General features: G+C 43.3%; 1 protein-coding gene across 3 annotated transcripts in view; it reads right to left on the reverse strand.

Annotated features, from left to right (window-relative positions):
• The window catches only part of PLXNB2 (plexin B2), a 220,683-nt gene that overhangs the window by 140,713 nt on the left and 63,538 nt on the right, over positions 1–16,432 (reverse strand). The window contains exon 1 of one of the 3 annotated variants that reach the window (XM_088457636.1): positions 5,584–5,601. The exons of the other annotated variants lie outside the window; for them this stretch is intronic. The gene's annotated coding sequence lies outside the window, so the exon portion shown is untranslated. Of the gene's footprint in view, positions 1–5,583; positions 5,602–16,432 lie in introns of those variants that run through there. 3 annotated transcript variants of the gene reach the window in all.

Consider the following 16,432-nt stretch of genomic DNA (forward strand, 5'->3'; position numbering starts at 1 on the left):
TATGCCAGCGCCTGCAACAGTCATCATTAGTGTCGCCGCTTGCACCCCCCCATGGTGGGTGCATGAGATTGGTCAGAAACAGGTTTTCCTTTCTACAACTCAGCATCGCATCTAGCTATTGATACTCTGCCACAACATTCCCGTGTCACTCCCACAAGCCAGGGCACTTTTGTGCAATTGCATTGTTCGTTCGAATTTCTTATGATCCAGAACAGATGGAGTAATGCAAAATGCATATATTCGCCATTTGCGTCCATGCACAGAGATCCGTCTGACTCAGAATCAGCTCCGATGTGTGCAAGAACCTGCTCCCGGGATCACACAGTGTTCAACCATCCCTTTTTCTCATTAGCCTAAAAAGAAACATTGCCACGCTGCAGTGCAAAGTCATGATAAAGCTGTATATACACTGACACAGGGAAAAACAGCTACTGTACATTGGAAACTCCGCTGCCAGCATGACCAGGTCACACGCACAAAGAGCTATAGGAAGTAGCTGTGATGGCAATTATACCAATGAATATAGATGTAACATCGTTAGAGAATTTTGCAGGTAGTAGCCCTCTTCAGCTGTGCATTGTGAGCTGGAATAAAGCTTGTTAGCTCCAGGCTCAGTATGTCAACTATGAGCAGGTGTTCCCTGCATCTGTATTCTGTCTCGCACCTTTCAGAGTGTTACTAAAGTCTAGTAACATTGCAAGAAAATTACATTCTTCCCATTACATATTCTACCACTGAAATTCAAATATCTCACAAAACAACAACCAATATCCATCAAAGTGTTTAATTGAAATTAGATCAATAATTTGACACCATTAACAAAATGGATTGGGGAATATTTGCACGAATATTTAAGATCTCAAACTGCACATGCACACGTTCTGCAGCCATTCTCTTTATAAATACTTCTGTCTAGGAGAGTCTCGCCGCAGTGTTCTGTCATCATTTCACATACAAGGTTCCTCCTGGTCTGACCAGTAAAAAAAAATGGGACTTTATACCAGTACCATACCTCCTAACTGAGGCACTGGTAACTGGAACAAGGTGTGTCATCATGCCATAGTGCGCTTATTCATTTTGATGGGCAAGGCTGCACCTTACATCCATCCACTTCTGACATCAATTCACTACTGCCCACTTCCACTATGCAGAGCAGCTGTGAACGGGAGAGACCTTTTAATAAAGCAGTCCAAATACGGAAGGCATTACTGAGCCATCGAAATGGAACTATCCCACCTATGGGGCATATTCAATTAGTCGTGAAAAGCCCCATCATTTTCACCTGCGGGACTTTCCGCCTACAGCGCTTGTTTTTGGAGAAAACACTATTCGTGCGAGCGGCCGCTTTTCGCCCTATTCAATTCCAAAGGATGCGAAAACGCCACCCGGCGAAACTCAACCAGGCAAAAAGTGCTGTCAGATTTGGAGAAATCAGCATGACACCCCCCCAAAAGATGCACTGACATTGGGGATCACTATAGATACCCCCAAATAGCCCTGCTGAAGGTATGTGGGGTGCTTAAATGCTTCCAATAGCTGCTATTCAGCGTCTTTGCCCAAGTAGTGAAGAATAGCATTTAGCAGGTTTTTTTTTTTTTTTTTTAAATAAGTAGTCCCAGCAAATTTGAGGTACATGAAAATTGGTGCAAACATTGTTAAAAAATCACTAAAGTGAGGTTTTAAAAAAACATAAAAAACGCACCTTCACCTGGAGTCTATTTCGCTAGTTTTTATGTTTGTCCCCAAAACGAAAGTACTGTTTTGGTGTGATCGAAAGTATTTTTTAAACTTTTTTTTTTATGCAGTTTACCTTTGGGGGGTTGTCCCAAGGCTGCAGGGGTGTTCCCCCAACTTTGCACCCCAAACCCCCAATTCTGCACTTTTCTTCGCCTGCATTCAGAGGCGAATCCTTTCCACTGGTTACGAGGTGCAGACTTTTCACCGAAAATGGCTTATCGTGGCTAATTGAAAATGGCCCTATATCGGGACAGTTGCGAAATATGAGAAAAGGGCAATACCATAACAGATTTAAGGTAAGTCATGGATTGTCGTTCCAGCAGACATTTGTACATTTTAAGTCTGATGTGCACAGAAATTATAGAGTAATGTTGCGCCAAGGCTGAATTTTAAAACTCTCAACATACCAATTTATAAAAAAAAAAAAAAATTGCATAGCAATAACATGCTGCTCCAGTGATAGTCTATTCATACACACATTTTATAATCATAATATATATATTTTTTTATTATGTGTTTATGTGTAAAACAGATAAATGTGCATTTTAAAAATATTGCTAATAGAACAAAGCATTGCTTTTAAATTCGCTTTCTTCTGTTCTCACCTTTCTGAGACCAACACATTACTTGTTAAGTAGACTTTTGCATGGGGAATATGCCCCATAGCAACTAATCTTCTAAAATGATCACAGTACTACAACAACAACAACTTGTTAGTTTGCATTCTGTAAAGAGAAATAACAAGAACAGCAGTACAAAATAACATGTGTCCTTGTGTTTAATTTAAAATAAATACAAATGTATATTGAAAATGGATTGCCAGTAAAGGTCAACTACCTCCCCATCAATGTGTTATTAAAACTATTTCATGTAACTACTCGAAGCTTATACAGTACTAGAGACATGTGTCATAAACCGCTTATTATTACTGAAAATAGTCATGCTAAAGAGTCAGTTATTTGTCAGATGAAGTTTATAGGAGAGTTTTAAATTATCCTGACTGCCCACAATCCCTGGTGAAGCATATCTAGGCCAGGCAACCTATGCAGTTTATGGCTTACTGTGTATGCTGGAACCTGTAGTTCCTAACATATGACTTCAAGTTGTATACTTTAGCACACCATAAAAGATTTTATTAATTTGCCAGGAATTCACCATAAGGTATATGAATAAATGCTTCCTTATTTGGTCTCAGGAATAAGCATGAGATTATAGTTTTATTAAAAAGGTGATATAGAATAGCAAAAAGTGTAATTAAAAGTTAATAAAAGATTGACAATAGATGCCTCCAAAAATGAGTTTTGATATTAATGTTTGAATTGACCACACCAGGGTGTATTCTTAATGACATACCAAGCACCTCCAGAAGTCAAAGATAAAATGTTCCACAGATCTTTGAATTTCATACAATTGTCTAAACTGAGCAGGTAACTTTCTCATTGGCTGTCAAATTCCTGCCCTGTAGAATCGATTAGGGGTCTATGTACTTAAAATGCGGTACGTCCGCGATTTTTTATGTCACTCGCCAGGGATATTTTCACTTTTAATAAAATATCCCGGCTATGTACTACGGGAAACTCACAGGTACAGCAGTTGCTGTAGTTATATCCCCAGCATTTAGAAGTGGAAGACCTTCCCATGGGAAGCTAACACTGCGCCTGCACACAGCGCCATCTTCCGGAACTGGCCGGGGCTGCGGGGGAGAGATCGAAAGAACTCTGGACCTCATTCAGAGTCGGTCGTTGCGGCCGCTCGGCCGTGAGGGAAAATGGTCCGGATATGCAAATGAAGCGCTCGCAAGTTGCGTTAAGATGGGATTGTTAGCTGGACGAGCGAGGGGAGGATGCGGCCGTAAGGCTAAAAACACGCCCCCTTCTCTTTGCAATACACGTCATATAAGGATTAATCGAGACCATCGGAGCTGGTCGTAAAGCTTAAGGTTGACCATACCCTCTCTTAAGCACTACGATCAAGTCAGTGTAAAAACCTCCCATGTCACGTGTGCTATGACACTACTTAGTTAATTATGCACTCCCATAAAACGCAGTTTGCATAGTCAGGCACGCCTGTGTTCGGATCTCCACTCCCCCGTTCACAAGCACCTTCCCCTGTTACCACCCACAAACGCCTCATCCTGTCACTCAAACTAACGACCTGGCCAAGTTGAAGGAGAGAAAAATTTCCGATCGCAACAGCTAGTTTGCGCACGCGCATTGCAAAACTTACGCATGCGCTGTTATGCGAACATCGCTGGGTACGACCGACTCTGAATGAGGTCCTTTGTACTGCCCCTGGAGCCCCCATAAGCAAACAGTAGTTTACATAATCTGTGGATGGTGTAAACTACTGTGGCTAAACTCCGAAAAGCTTCGGTTTTTGGAGTTTAGTACATAGGGGTCACATCGTAGTACCCATTGATAATAATGGGAACTGCAATCTGAAGTGCTAATTAGCACTCTGCTGGAGATTTCTGTGAAATCTGCATTGTGCCATAAGTACATAGAAGCAATACATAAAATTATGCAGAAACTGTACTTTCTGCATATTTTATGTATCAAACAGTTTGATACATAGGCCCCCCCAAGTGCTTAGATAACCACCTTCTGAGACATATATTACAATTATGCAGGATAAAAACTAAATGGTTAAATAAAATTGAACTTGTAAAACTGATGATGATCTAACCTCCTTCACCCCCTACTGCTAGATAAATGAACATGGTCCCAGAAAGTAGGACATCCACCCCCTGGTACAATACCAGCAGGGAAGTAATAAGCACTGAGACAAGTAATAAAGTTTGAGAACAAGAGGAAGGTCACAATTTATCCAATTGTGCTTACCTTACATACAATGCTCCTAAATTATAGCTATTGCACTCATTAATTTTTACAGAACCACACATGACAAAAAATAGTGGTCATCCTAACAGTGAACATATTAAATATTAAGAAATTACTTTATCATAACATCCTAATCTGGCCACATACAGAGTGGACTGTATGATCTGATTGTATCAAGTGGTAAAAGCATGTGTAAGCTCTTACGAGCAGGGCCTCTACCCTCTTGTGCTTCTCCTTACTTTACTTTCACCTACTTCTTACACAAAAATGCAGTGGTGTGAAAAACATAAAACAAACAAATCATTGCACACCCACTGGCGTATACAATTTCATATTTTCTTATATTCCAGAACACATAAAATTCCTAAGCATTCTTTACACATTTTACGTTTTTACCAAGTGTTTGATGACTGACACCTTTAAATGTGGCAAATACAAGGAAATAGAATATGTTGCATTTAAAAAATTGCAACACAAGTTAAGCAAATGTAAAATTTTAAATTGGTTATGTTACCAATTGGAACAATGTTTTTAAATGCTAAAGCTTTTAGCATGTGTTTAAAAACTAAAATAAATAAAAAGCTTGTAAAATGCATATTTCAAAGCCTGTGGTTTTGTGCCTTCACTGTCAGCCTAGCAGAATACCAAGCAGGCAAATTTCCCCAAAGTTTCCACTTCTACTCCAGCTCTCCACTATAACACTATGCTTAGCATATTCCATGGGATCATTACTATTAGCATTTCACAACAGTCTAAAGTGAGCAGAAAGAGAAGCAGGACAGAATACTTTCCCTTCAACTCCATGTAGTCTGAACTCTAAATAGGAAATGCATATCCACAGTACAAGTGACATAACAGCCTACTCCAGGCATAGCCTATGGCAGCAAATATACAATGATAGAAACTCCAATACATACAATGAAAGCTAGAAGCAGAGAGGACTCGCTACCTAGAAATGGGAACAAACATTTAAAAGCAGAAAGAACCTCCTATGCACAGCACATACCTTCTGTGTTTAGAGCCATAACCACTTCCGTCTGGAAAACAGTAGGAAGAAATAAATATAGAACGGAATCAAAACACTTTTAAAAGAAAAATGGAGACTGGAGAAGGAGCCAAATTTCCCGGAAAATGAAGTTTTGTGGGTGAAGACAGTTACCGGGAGAGACGCAGGGAAGAGGGCTGGCTGCTCAGAAAACCAGGCTATACAATGTGAAACAGATGTGTCACAACAAGTTTTGGGTGGAGAATTTTCTCACAATGGTGAGGAGACATTAGTTTCTGCAGCACACACTGGAGCAGTCTGCAGGAAAGACTTTCACACTTCCCAAGCAGCAATACTACTGGGAGCCAATCAGCAGGAAAACAACTAGATGAGTAAGTCAAGTCATTAACTCATTCATGCTGTGTGCTGGAAATAATGTATACAGTGACTAGTGTGCATTTGTAGGTATACACTTATTACTTAAGGTGCGTGCGTATACACACACGATTTTTTTAACGATTTAACTAGGACGACGTCGTTATCGTTCTAAAAATCATTCAGTGTAAAACAATAAACTATTATCGTTCATGCGCGTTCACGTCTGTCGATTGTAGTTCAGTTAGACTGGCCAACTGAACGATTTTCAATAGAAGTTGCAACATTTTTCCTTCAACACACAGAAAATAGTTTATTATGTAAAGTAAAACCAACTACTTTGTAAAACTATTTTCGTTCACTTTTTTCAAGGGAAAAACTGAATGTGTGTACGCACATTTACACAAATAGTCTCTGAGCCTTGCATAGATATGTAACTACTGCTTTTGGCCAGGAAAGATGTGGCATAGGTCTGATTGGTAAAATCAGAATATGTGCCTTGTTCAAATAAATGTATTCATTATTGAGCATTCATTCTAGTCAAATGAAACACACACAAAAAAATCATTGCCTGGGAGAGACCTTGCTGATGCAGTATAACTACCTTGTGTCTTGTTGGTTTTCTCAGTATTGCCATGGTGTACGACCCGTGACATGAAATGGTCTTCCACAACCTCACCTTAGTAGCAGAGTTTGGCTGTTCCTCACCCAGTTTTATGCCTCATACACAGCTGTTTCTGTTAATTATTGGGTCTCAACCTACATATGAAAATGATGATGATCACCTGATTAATTCTACACTGACTATAATCCTACAAAACCCTGACTTTGTGCAAGTATACCTAGAATAACTGATGCTGTTTTGAAGGCAAGGTGTGGTCACACCAAATATTGACTTGATGTAGATTTCTCTTCTGTTCAGTTTGTTTATTTAGATTATTTTCAACATAGTAGATTAAGACTGAAGACATCAAAACTACGAAAGAACACATATGGAATTATGTTGTAAACAAAAAAGTGTTTTAGAAATCATAGTATGCTTTATATTTTAGATTCCTCAAAGTAGCCCCCTTTTGCTTTGATGACAGCTTTGCACACTACTGGCATTCTCTCAATCAGCTTCATGAAGTAGTCTCCTTGAATGGTTTTCCAACAGTCTTAAAGGAGTTCCCAGAGGTGCTGAGCACTTGTTGGCTGCTTTTCCTTCACTCTGCGGTCCAACTCATCCCAAACCAGCTCAATTGGGATAAAGTCAGGTGATTGTGCAGGCCAGGTCATCTGATGCGGCACTCCATCACTTTCCTTCTTGATCAAGTAGCCCTTACATAGCCTGGAGTTGTGTTTGGGGTCATTGTCTTGTTGAAAAACAAATGATGGTCCCAGTAAGCACAAACCAGATGGGATGGCATGGTGCTGCAGAATGCTGTTGTAGCCATGCTATTGTGAATAAACCACCAACAGTGTCACCAGCAAAGCACCCCCACACCACCTCCTCCATGCTTCGCAGTGGGAACCACACATGCAGAAACCATCCGCTCACCTTCTCTGGTTGGAATCAAAAATCTAAAATTTGGACTCATCAGACCAAAGTACAGATTTCCATTGGTCTAATGTCCGTTCCTTTTGTTTCTTGGCCCAAACAATTCTCTTCTTCTTGTTGTTCATCCTCAGTAGTGGCTTCTTCGCAGCAATATGACCATGAAGGCCTGAATCACGCAGTCTCCTCTGAACAGTTGATGTTCAGATTTGTCTGCTACTTGAACTCTGTGAAGACTTTATGTGGTATCTAATCTGAGGTGCTGTTAAGTAGCGGTTTCTGAGGCTGGTAACTCTAATGAACTTATCCGCTGCAGCAGAGGTAACTCTTGGTCTTCCTTTCCTGGGGCGGTCCTCATGAGAGCCATTTTCATCATAGCGTTTGATGGTTTTTGCAACTGCACTTGAGGATACATTCAAAGTTCTTGAAAATATGAGATATGGTAAGAACTTACCCTTGTTATCTCTATTTCTACGAAGTCCATAGGGTTCCACAGGATACCTTGGTGTATAGGCAATGGCGGCAGACATCGGGCACCACAGAGTTAAGTTTTCAGCCTCCCAGGATGCACTGGGGTCCCTCTCCTATAACCCGCCCCCGAGCCAAGGCAAATCAGTTACGTAACAAGCCATAGGCCGGAGATGTAGAAAAAAAAAAAAAGAGAGAAGAAAGTCTGGAACACACAAGAATCACATTCTCACCAGAAGGAGACGGAAAAACCGGTGACCAGCTCAAAGCCCATCTGCAGTACAGGTGCAACAGAACCCTATGGACTTCGTAGAAATAGAGATAACAAGGGTAAGTTTTTGCCATATCTCATTTTCTACTTCAGGGTCCATAGGGTATCCACAGGATACCTTGGGGATGTCCCAAAGCAGTATCCTTTAAGGGTGGGGACGCTCCTCTGTGGAAAGGAGAATCCGCCTCCCGAAGGAAGCATCCTGAGAGGCGAAGGTGTCAAATGCATAATACCTCACAAAGGTATGGATAGAAGACCACGTGGCTGCCTTGCAAAGCTGAACAGCAGAGGCACCACGGCAAGCTGTCCACAAAGGACCCACAGACCTAGTGGATTGATCTTTAACAGAGGATGGTACAGGAAGACCTTCATGAATGTCTCAGAAATCGCCATGCAAATCCATCCTGCCAAAGTTTGCTTAGTGGCAGGCCAACCCTTCTTACGGAAGCCATAGGAGGACAAACAAGGAGTCCGACTTCCTAAATGAATTGGTACGGTCAACATAAATCCTTAGAGCACGTACCACATCCAAGGAGGCCTCACCAGCCGAGAGGTCTGGGGAATTAAAGGCTGGTACTATAATTTCCTCATTAATGTGGAAACTAGATACCACCTTTGGTAGGAAACCAGGGCGAGTGCGAAGCACTGCCATATCCCTATGAAAAATCAGAAAGGGAAGTCGACAGGAGAGAGCCCCCAAATCTGACACCCTTCTGGCCGAAGCAATGGCCAGAAGAAACACAGGGCCAGATTCAGACCCGGCCGCTATGAGCATACGCACGCTCGATGTGTATGCAAATATTTGATAATGCCGCGGCGGGGAGCGATCGCTCGCCAAGGCATAAGCACGCCCATCTTACCTGTACGAGCATTCGCTTTGTGTATGCACGACTCCCCCTTAGCGAATGCAGAGACGCCCACTGCCCCACATCAGCTCCTTGAAGTTTGTGAAAACATTGGTACATCGACCACTATTGTATATGAAAGCAGTGCTTGTGGTAGCTTTTTTCTACCGCAAGCATTGCGAGGAAAACAGAGAAAAAATATGGCTGGTGACGTGTACTATGACGCTGCCTGTTAATTATGCACGCCTCTAAAATGGCATTGAAACACTCAGGCACGCCTGCGTTCTCACTTCCACTCCCCCGTTTTTACTGGACTGCCCCTGTTACTACCCACAAACTGCCTCTCCTGTCACTCACTCTGCTGGGCTGGCTTTGCTGTACGAGCGAGGGATCTGCGAACGCACTGTGTAGTTTGCGCACACGCACTGCGATGCATGTGCAGATTAGCAACCATCGGCAATAGCGAGCGCACTGCGGATAGCGTCCGGGTCTGAATCAGGCCCACAGTCTTAGCTGTAAGCCAATTTAAATCCACTGAGCCAGTGGTTCAAATGGTGGTCCTTGGAGAGCCCTCAAGGACCACAGCCAAATCCCAAGGAGCCACTGGTGGAACAAAGGGAGGCTGAATACGAAGCACATCTTGCATAAAGGTGCGGACATCAGGAAGGGTAGCAAACCTACGCTGAAACCTGCACCTTCAGGGAAGCAAGGCAAAGACCGTGATTTAAGCCCGCCTGTAGGAAAGCCAAAACCCTGGATATCCTAAACACCTGAGGATCATAGCCTCTAGGTCGACATCATTCAAAGAAAGTATGCCACACACTGTGGTAAATTCTTGCAGAAGCAGGTTTCCGAGCTCTGAGCATGGTGTTAACTATAGAGCTAGAAAAACCCCTGGACCTTAAGAGGGCTGTTTCAACAGCCACACCATCAAAGACAGACGACCCAGGTCCAGGTAATTGCAGGGACCTTGGGACAACAGGTCCGGACGTTCAGGCAACAGCATCGGAGCGTCTATGGAGAGACTCCGAAGATCTGAGTACATCTGAGCTATCAACAGAAGCGTGCCCCCTTCGTGCTTTAATTTTTGAACCACTCGAGCAAGAAGAGAGAACGGAGGGAAGAGGTACGCAAACTAGAAGGTCCACTGGACCGACAGAGCGTCTACCAGAAGAGCCTCCATGTCTCTTGTTCTTGACCCGTACACAGGCAGCTTGTTGTTGTGTCGGGAGGCCAAGAGGTCTATCTCTGGAAGACCCCACTTGTTCACCAGGAGTTGAAACACCTCCTGGTGAAGAGACCAGTCTCCTGTATGCACGTCTTGACAGCTGAGAAAGTATGCTTCCCAGTTGAGGACTCCTGGTATGGACACTGCTGAGATGGCAGGGAGATTGCCCTCCGCCCAGGCCAGAATGCAGAACACTTCTGTCAGTGCCGCCTGACTTCTTGTCCCTCCTTGGCAGTTGATGTAAGCCACCGTGGTGGCGTTGTCCGACTGCACCTGCATGGGCTTTCTGTGGAGAACGTGTCTTGCTTGCTGAAGAGCTTTGAATACTGCCCCAAGTTCCAAGATGTTTATTGGAAGCGCAGATTCTGCTGGTGTCCACCTGCCCTGGAACAAGTGTGGACCCGTCCCTGCTCCCCAGGGGCAGAGACTGGGATCCGTTGTCAAAAGGACCCAGTTCGCCACCCAAAAGGGGAGTCCCCTGTTTAGGTGAGCCATCTGTAGCCACCAGGCCAGAGATAGACGTACCTCCGGAGAAAGCACCATGGTCTGTGTCTTTATCCGATGGGGCAACCTATTCCATCTGGAGAGGATCAATTTCTGCAGAGGTCTGGAGTGAAACTGGGCATATTCCACCATGCGAACATCGACACCATGGAGCCCAGTAACCTCATCGCTGAGTGAATAGACACTCGGTAGCTCTGAAGGCAACAGCGTACCTTTGCCTGTGATGCAGAGATCTTTTCCTCCATCACAAAGATCCTCTGTTGTTGGGAGTCCAACAGGGCTCAGAGATGCAGCATCCTCTGTGAGGGAACCAAGGAGGACTTCCGCAGGTGGGCTGCCATGACTTAGGTTAACACTTGAGGCGTTGTGGCCAGACCAAAGGGCAGTGTCTGGAACTGGAAATGGTGGTCGAGTATTGCAAACCTGAGGAATTGCTTGTGTGCTAAGATAATAGGGACATGCAGGTAGGCATCCTGAAAGTCCAACGACACCAAAAAATCCCCAGGCTCCATTGCCAATATAATGGAACGTAGGGTCTCCATCCTGAACAGAGGAACCCTCAAGGACTTGTTTAGGGACTTGAGGTCGAGGATGGGCCGGTAAGACCCATTGGGCTTCTGTACCAGAAAGAGATTGGAATAGTATCCCTTGCCCCTCTGGGGTAACGGAACAGGCACTATAACTCCAGCCTGGAGCATAGAGTGCAACACTTTCTGGAGTTCCCGGGCCTTGTTCTGAGTTGACTGAAGGCCTGTGGTGAAAAATCGGCTGGGAGACCTTTGCCGGAAGGAGAGGGCATACCCCCGAGAGACCACTTCTCTTACCCAAGTGTCCGTGGTAGTCAGACACCAGCACTGGGCGAACTGAAGCAGGCGGCCTCCCACTCTGGGGTCCCCCATGGGGAGGCCCGTCCCGCTTCTTGGAATCTGCATCCGCTTTCCAAGAGCACAACCACAGGGAGCGGCGTGCCGCTACTGCTGCCGAGGAGATTGTGGATGTGAGGAGACCTATATCTAAGGCTGCCTTATTAATGTATGTGGCTGAGTCTCTGAGATTGACCACTAACTTCACCTGCTCAGCGGAAGAGTCAGTGTCCAGAGACGTCTCCAAGTTATCTGCCCAGCGCTCCATGGCTCTGGCCACCCAGCACACGGCCATAGCCGGCCTGGAAGCTCCTCCAGCAAGAGAATAAATGGATTTTAGGCATACTTCCACCTTGCGATCCATAGCATCCTTCAAGGAAGACATGGAGGGCAAGGGCAATGTTGCACTCCTCACTAGGCGTGTGACATGAGAATCCACCTGTGTGTGGGGCGGTGGGGGTTCCCATTTGGAAAAATAATAATTTGCAAAGGCCAAACTTTTTTGAGGCTGGAACCGCCTACTTTTCCACGACTCCTCTAAATGTTCCACTAACTGACCAGATAGAGGAAATACAGTGGCATCTCCCTTAACATCCTTAAAGTAGGCGTATTTGGATTTGGCTACGGGGGGATCCTCATCTCCGATAACCAAGTCCATTTTTATTTTCATTTCAAATTTCATTTTTAATATTATTTTTATTGTGATCATGTAATTTATGGTGTTGGATAGAACTCTATTGGTCCAGCTCAGGCGTTTCCAGTAATTTAGTCTGACAAGTGATTTAAAGGAGCTACGGCAATAACTGAGTTGATAGAAAATGAAAGATAAGAATTATCTGGATGTATATGAAACATGTCAGTAATATGGACAAATGTAAGTTTTCATGGAACCGAGCAGAAATTGATACAATCTCACTTTGCACTTTATGAATGTTTTAAAGATATGGTGGAACATATTGCAGGACAGAGACAATCGGCTAATGAAGTGTTAAGTGGACAAAGCTAAATGAAGTTAAATGATAGCCACTATTTAAATGGTAGGAGACATAGGAGTTACAGACCTTTGATTTCCTGAGGAAGCCGCTTACTTGGATTATAGGCGGAGAAACGCGTTGAAGTGGACACGGTAATTGCCGGTCTGTGTGATCACACTACCTTATGTAAACTCCTGTCTCAGCGGGACACCAGAGAGCAGCACGCTTGAGGTGAAGACCTGTGTATTTAATACGCCCGTTGAGAGGGCTCTCTTGGACGGACACAATTGAAATGTGAGTGCACCACATTTTTTAATCACGCACCATTGGCTAAGTACGTTACTTCTTTACCCATATCAAAGGGAAGGATTAAACACTATTAAATAGTCTGCTTAAAATTCCTGCACCATAAACTTTGGAATTACATAATTGCCTACCTATTTCGGAGAACAGAATGTGAACACTTCTATCAAGTTGGATACTGTGTAGCCATTCATGCTTTCAACTATATCATTGCAGCTTTAAAAGGTGTTTCATTATACAGTTTGTTGCTAATAGTGCTTGGAATGGACACGGATACAGTTCACACTGTGTGATTAAATTGCCTAACAATTTTGGTTATAGCATGCATGTATGAAGCTTCAGTTGGCCTAAGACCGGGCTCTACATTATTTTTAAATATATATTTTTTAATCAGCTATCTTAATAGAGGTTATATATTATAATTATATTTAATATGGTTCCATCGATGTCATCAGGTTGATCTGATTATAGATCATACTTTTTACATTTGTGATTAAAATTCTGGTCTTACACTTGATATTACAGACAGCGATTCATTTTTTCTGTATTATTTTGTAACCTTGATAGGAAAGGTATACCCTATCCTGATTTGATAGCGGCAGTCTGAGAATCTTAAAATTGAGCTGTGCCAATTTCAGCGCCAGATTTTATTTCTTTTACATGCCAAAGCAGCCAGTATTTACCCCACATGCAAATAAATGTATTTCCATCCAGTGCATCGCAACTTGGTTTATTCCAGATGCTTGGCTCACTGGCTGTGCACATCTATGTGAAAATGTATTTGAAAGTGTTTATACCCATTAATCTTGTAAATATAAAGGAATTTAAAAGAAAAATCTCAATTTAGGGGGAGATTTAGCAAATCTTGGAAAGCGATGTGCAGAAGTCGCTCATAGCAACCAATCTGCTTCTGTAATTTTTCCAGCGCAGGCTGTAAAGTGAAAGAAGCTGATGGGTTGGTACCTTATCTCTCTCCAAGATTTGATAGATCTCCCCCTATAATCGGGCATTGCACAAAACAAACATCTGCTATTTACAAAATCTACTCATTCAGGAGGAGATTTATCAAACTTCCTCAAGAAGACAAATGGAGAAGTTGCCTACAGTAACCCATCAGCTTCTAGCAAGTAATTCCCGACAACCTAACTACATCTCTTTAGCCCATATGTTTATTTAAAAAGAACATCAAAATCTCATATTTCAGGGTGATGATGATGCCTGCTGTCAGGGCGCAGGTCACCTGCCATCCAGGTCTTCTAACTTAAGTTTGGTACACACCAGGATGGTGAATTGGCCGTACGCGAGATCCTCCAACCTGACGATTGGTAAGTGGATACACACTTACCAATTGTCGACCCGATGTGTTGTAACTGACATGACAACTTAGCAAGCATTTACATGTGCCAGCTGACCACCCGTACACACAGCACGATGTGCCAATATATCTCCAGATATATTGGGCATCAGCTGTGCTGCGTAGCCGAAGCCATTTGTCTGTGAATAACATCGTTCACAGACATATCGTCTGTACACACTAGCAGACGCACACACAATATATCATTCAAATGAACGGCTGAAATGTTGACCAGTGTGTACCCAGCATTGCTTGCCATATAACATTTTGAAGGTTGAATTCAACTTTGTTACTACCACTTCTATAGTACTCAACAGTTACACTTTAAAATAATTAAAATATTTAAGTGTAAAAAATAAAATGGATAATAGCACAAAATTAGAATGTCTAAAATACATGCTTGTAGTTATTTTTCCCTGTCTTCTCTAATCAGTTTCCCTAATCAAAGCATGTTCAGACAAAAAGCCTCAATAGGATAGAGTTTGGTTTTTTTTTTAAATACTTTTATTATTTTTTGCTTAATTTTGCCAAATTTACATATCTTTGCAGCACATTTCATGTGCCAGATGTCAGCTTTGTAATGCTGCAAACCTCAAAGCTATTTACATATTTTGCAACTGGCTCTGTATGCATTGATCCCTTGACACAGTTATTAGGCAGAACAATGTGTGGTGGTTCCATTTACATGAATTCCACCCTCCATCTCCACTATAAAACTTATTTATTCGCATCCGCATGACAATTGACCCCAAATGCAACTTGCAAACCGCGTTTTCCCAGTCCTTTAACTATATACACTAAAGGGGCTGATTCAATTAGCTGCTATACGCAGAGATTTTACAGCAGGGTTACATTACCTAATACTTTTGGGCTATTATCAGCATGCTCGCTGCCGCGACTCTTGCTGTTCGTGGCCGTAGGCAAAGTATTTTGCGCTCTTTAAAAGGTATGAAAAGGTTGATTGTTGCATCTTTGTATTGAATAGTTGAAAAATTTAATCACCGTATATAAGCAGAGTTTTTCAGCACAAAAAATGTGCTGAAAAAGTACCCCCTCGGCTTATACTCGAGTCAAGTGTAGCGCTGACAGGAGCTGGCAGCTGCGTGTTTGGTGTAATCAGCAGCCGCTGAGAGTCTGTCAGACTCTCAGCGGCTGCTGCTGCTCCCACTGCGGGAGCCATCTTCCGGCTCCCGCAGTGGGTGATGGGAGACACGTCGTCATGACAACGTCTCTCCCATGCAAAGCGGCCGGAGGAGCGGACAGCGGCGGGACCAGGAGCGGGAGCTCAGGTAAGTGATTTTTTTTTAAATCTTTTCACGTCTCTCTCTACTGGGGGGGGGGGGGGGACTACAGGGGGCACTACCAGGGGGCGATGACTACAGGGGGCACTATCAGGGGGCACTACCAGGGGGCGATTACTACAGGGGGCACTACCAAGGGGCGATTACTACAGGGGGCATTACCACTGTGGGAACTACAAGGGGGGATTACTACTGGGGGGGGATTACTACAGGGGGCACTAAAAGGGGGGATTACCACTGCGGGAACTACCAGGGGAGGATTACTACAGGGGGCACTACCAGTGGGGGATTACTACAGGGGGCACTAAAAGGGGGGATTACTACTGGGGGTACTACCAGGGGGTGATTACTACTGGAGGCACTGAAAGGGGGGATTACCACTGGGGGCACTACCAGGAGGGATTACTACTGGGGGCACAACCAGGGGGAATTACTACTGGGGGCACTACCAGCTGCTGCCATTTCCCACACTAGGCTTATACTCGAGTCAGTAAGTTTTCCCAGTTTTTTTGGGTAAAAGTAGGTACCTCGGCTTATATTCGGGTCGACTTATACTCGAGTATATACGGTAAGCCAGCATTTTTCAGCAAATTAAAGCCTCTAAAGGCATTTTAATGCTCCTTAAATTCATTAATGTGATTTTTATTTAATTTTAAGCAACATTCTAGCATCATTTAACACATTCTGCTTTTTGGGAAAATTACCCTGCAAAATTACAAATTTATTGGCTAGATTTGACTATTTAAAGTCTTCTACGTGCCCTTTGAGTAATTTGGTTGGGGTGCACCAGAGGATCTGAAACAAGCTCCAATATTTAATTATTTTCCTACTATGCACCTACTCAGGG

Source organism: Taudactylus pleione, unplaced genomic scaffold (genome assembly GCF_031769625.1).
Source record: "Taudactylus pleione unplaced genomic scaffold, aTauple2 ptg000041l, whole genome shotgun sequence".
Classification (NCBI taxonomy): Eukaryota; Metazoa; Chordata; class Amphibia; order Anura; family Myobatrachidae; genus Taudactylus; species Taudactylus pleione.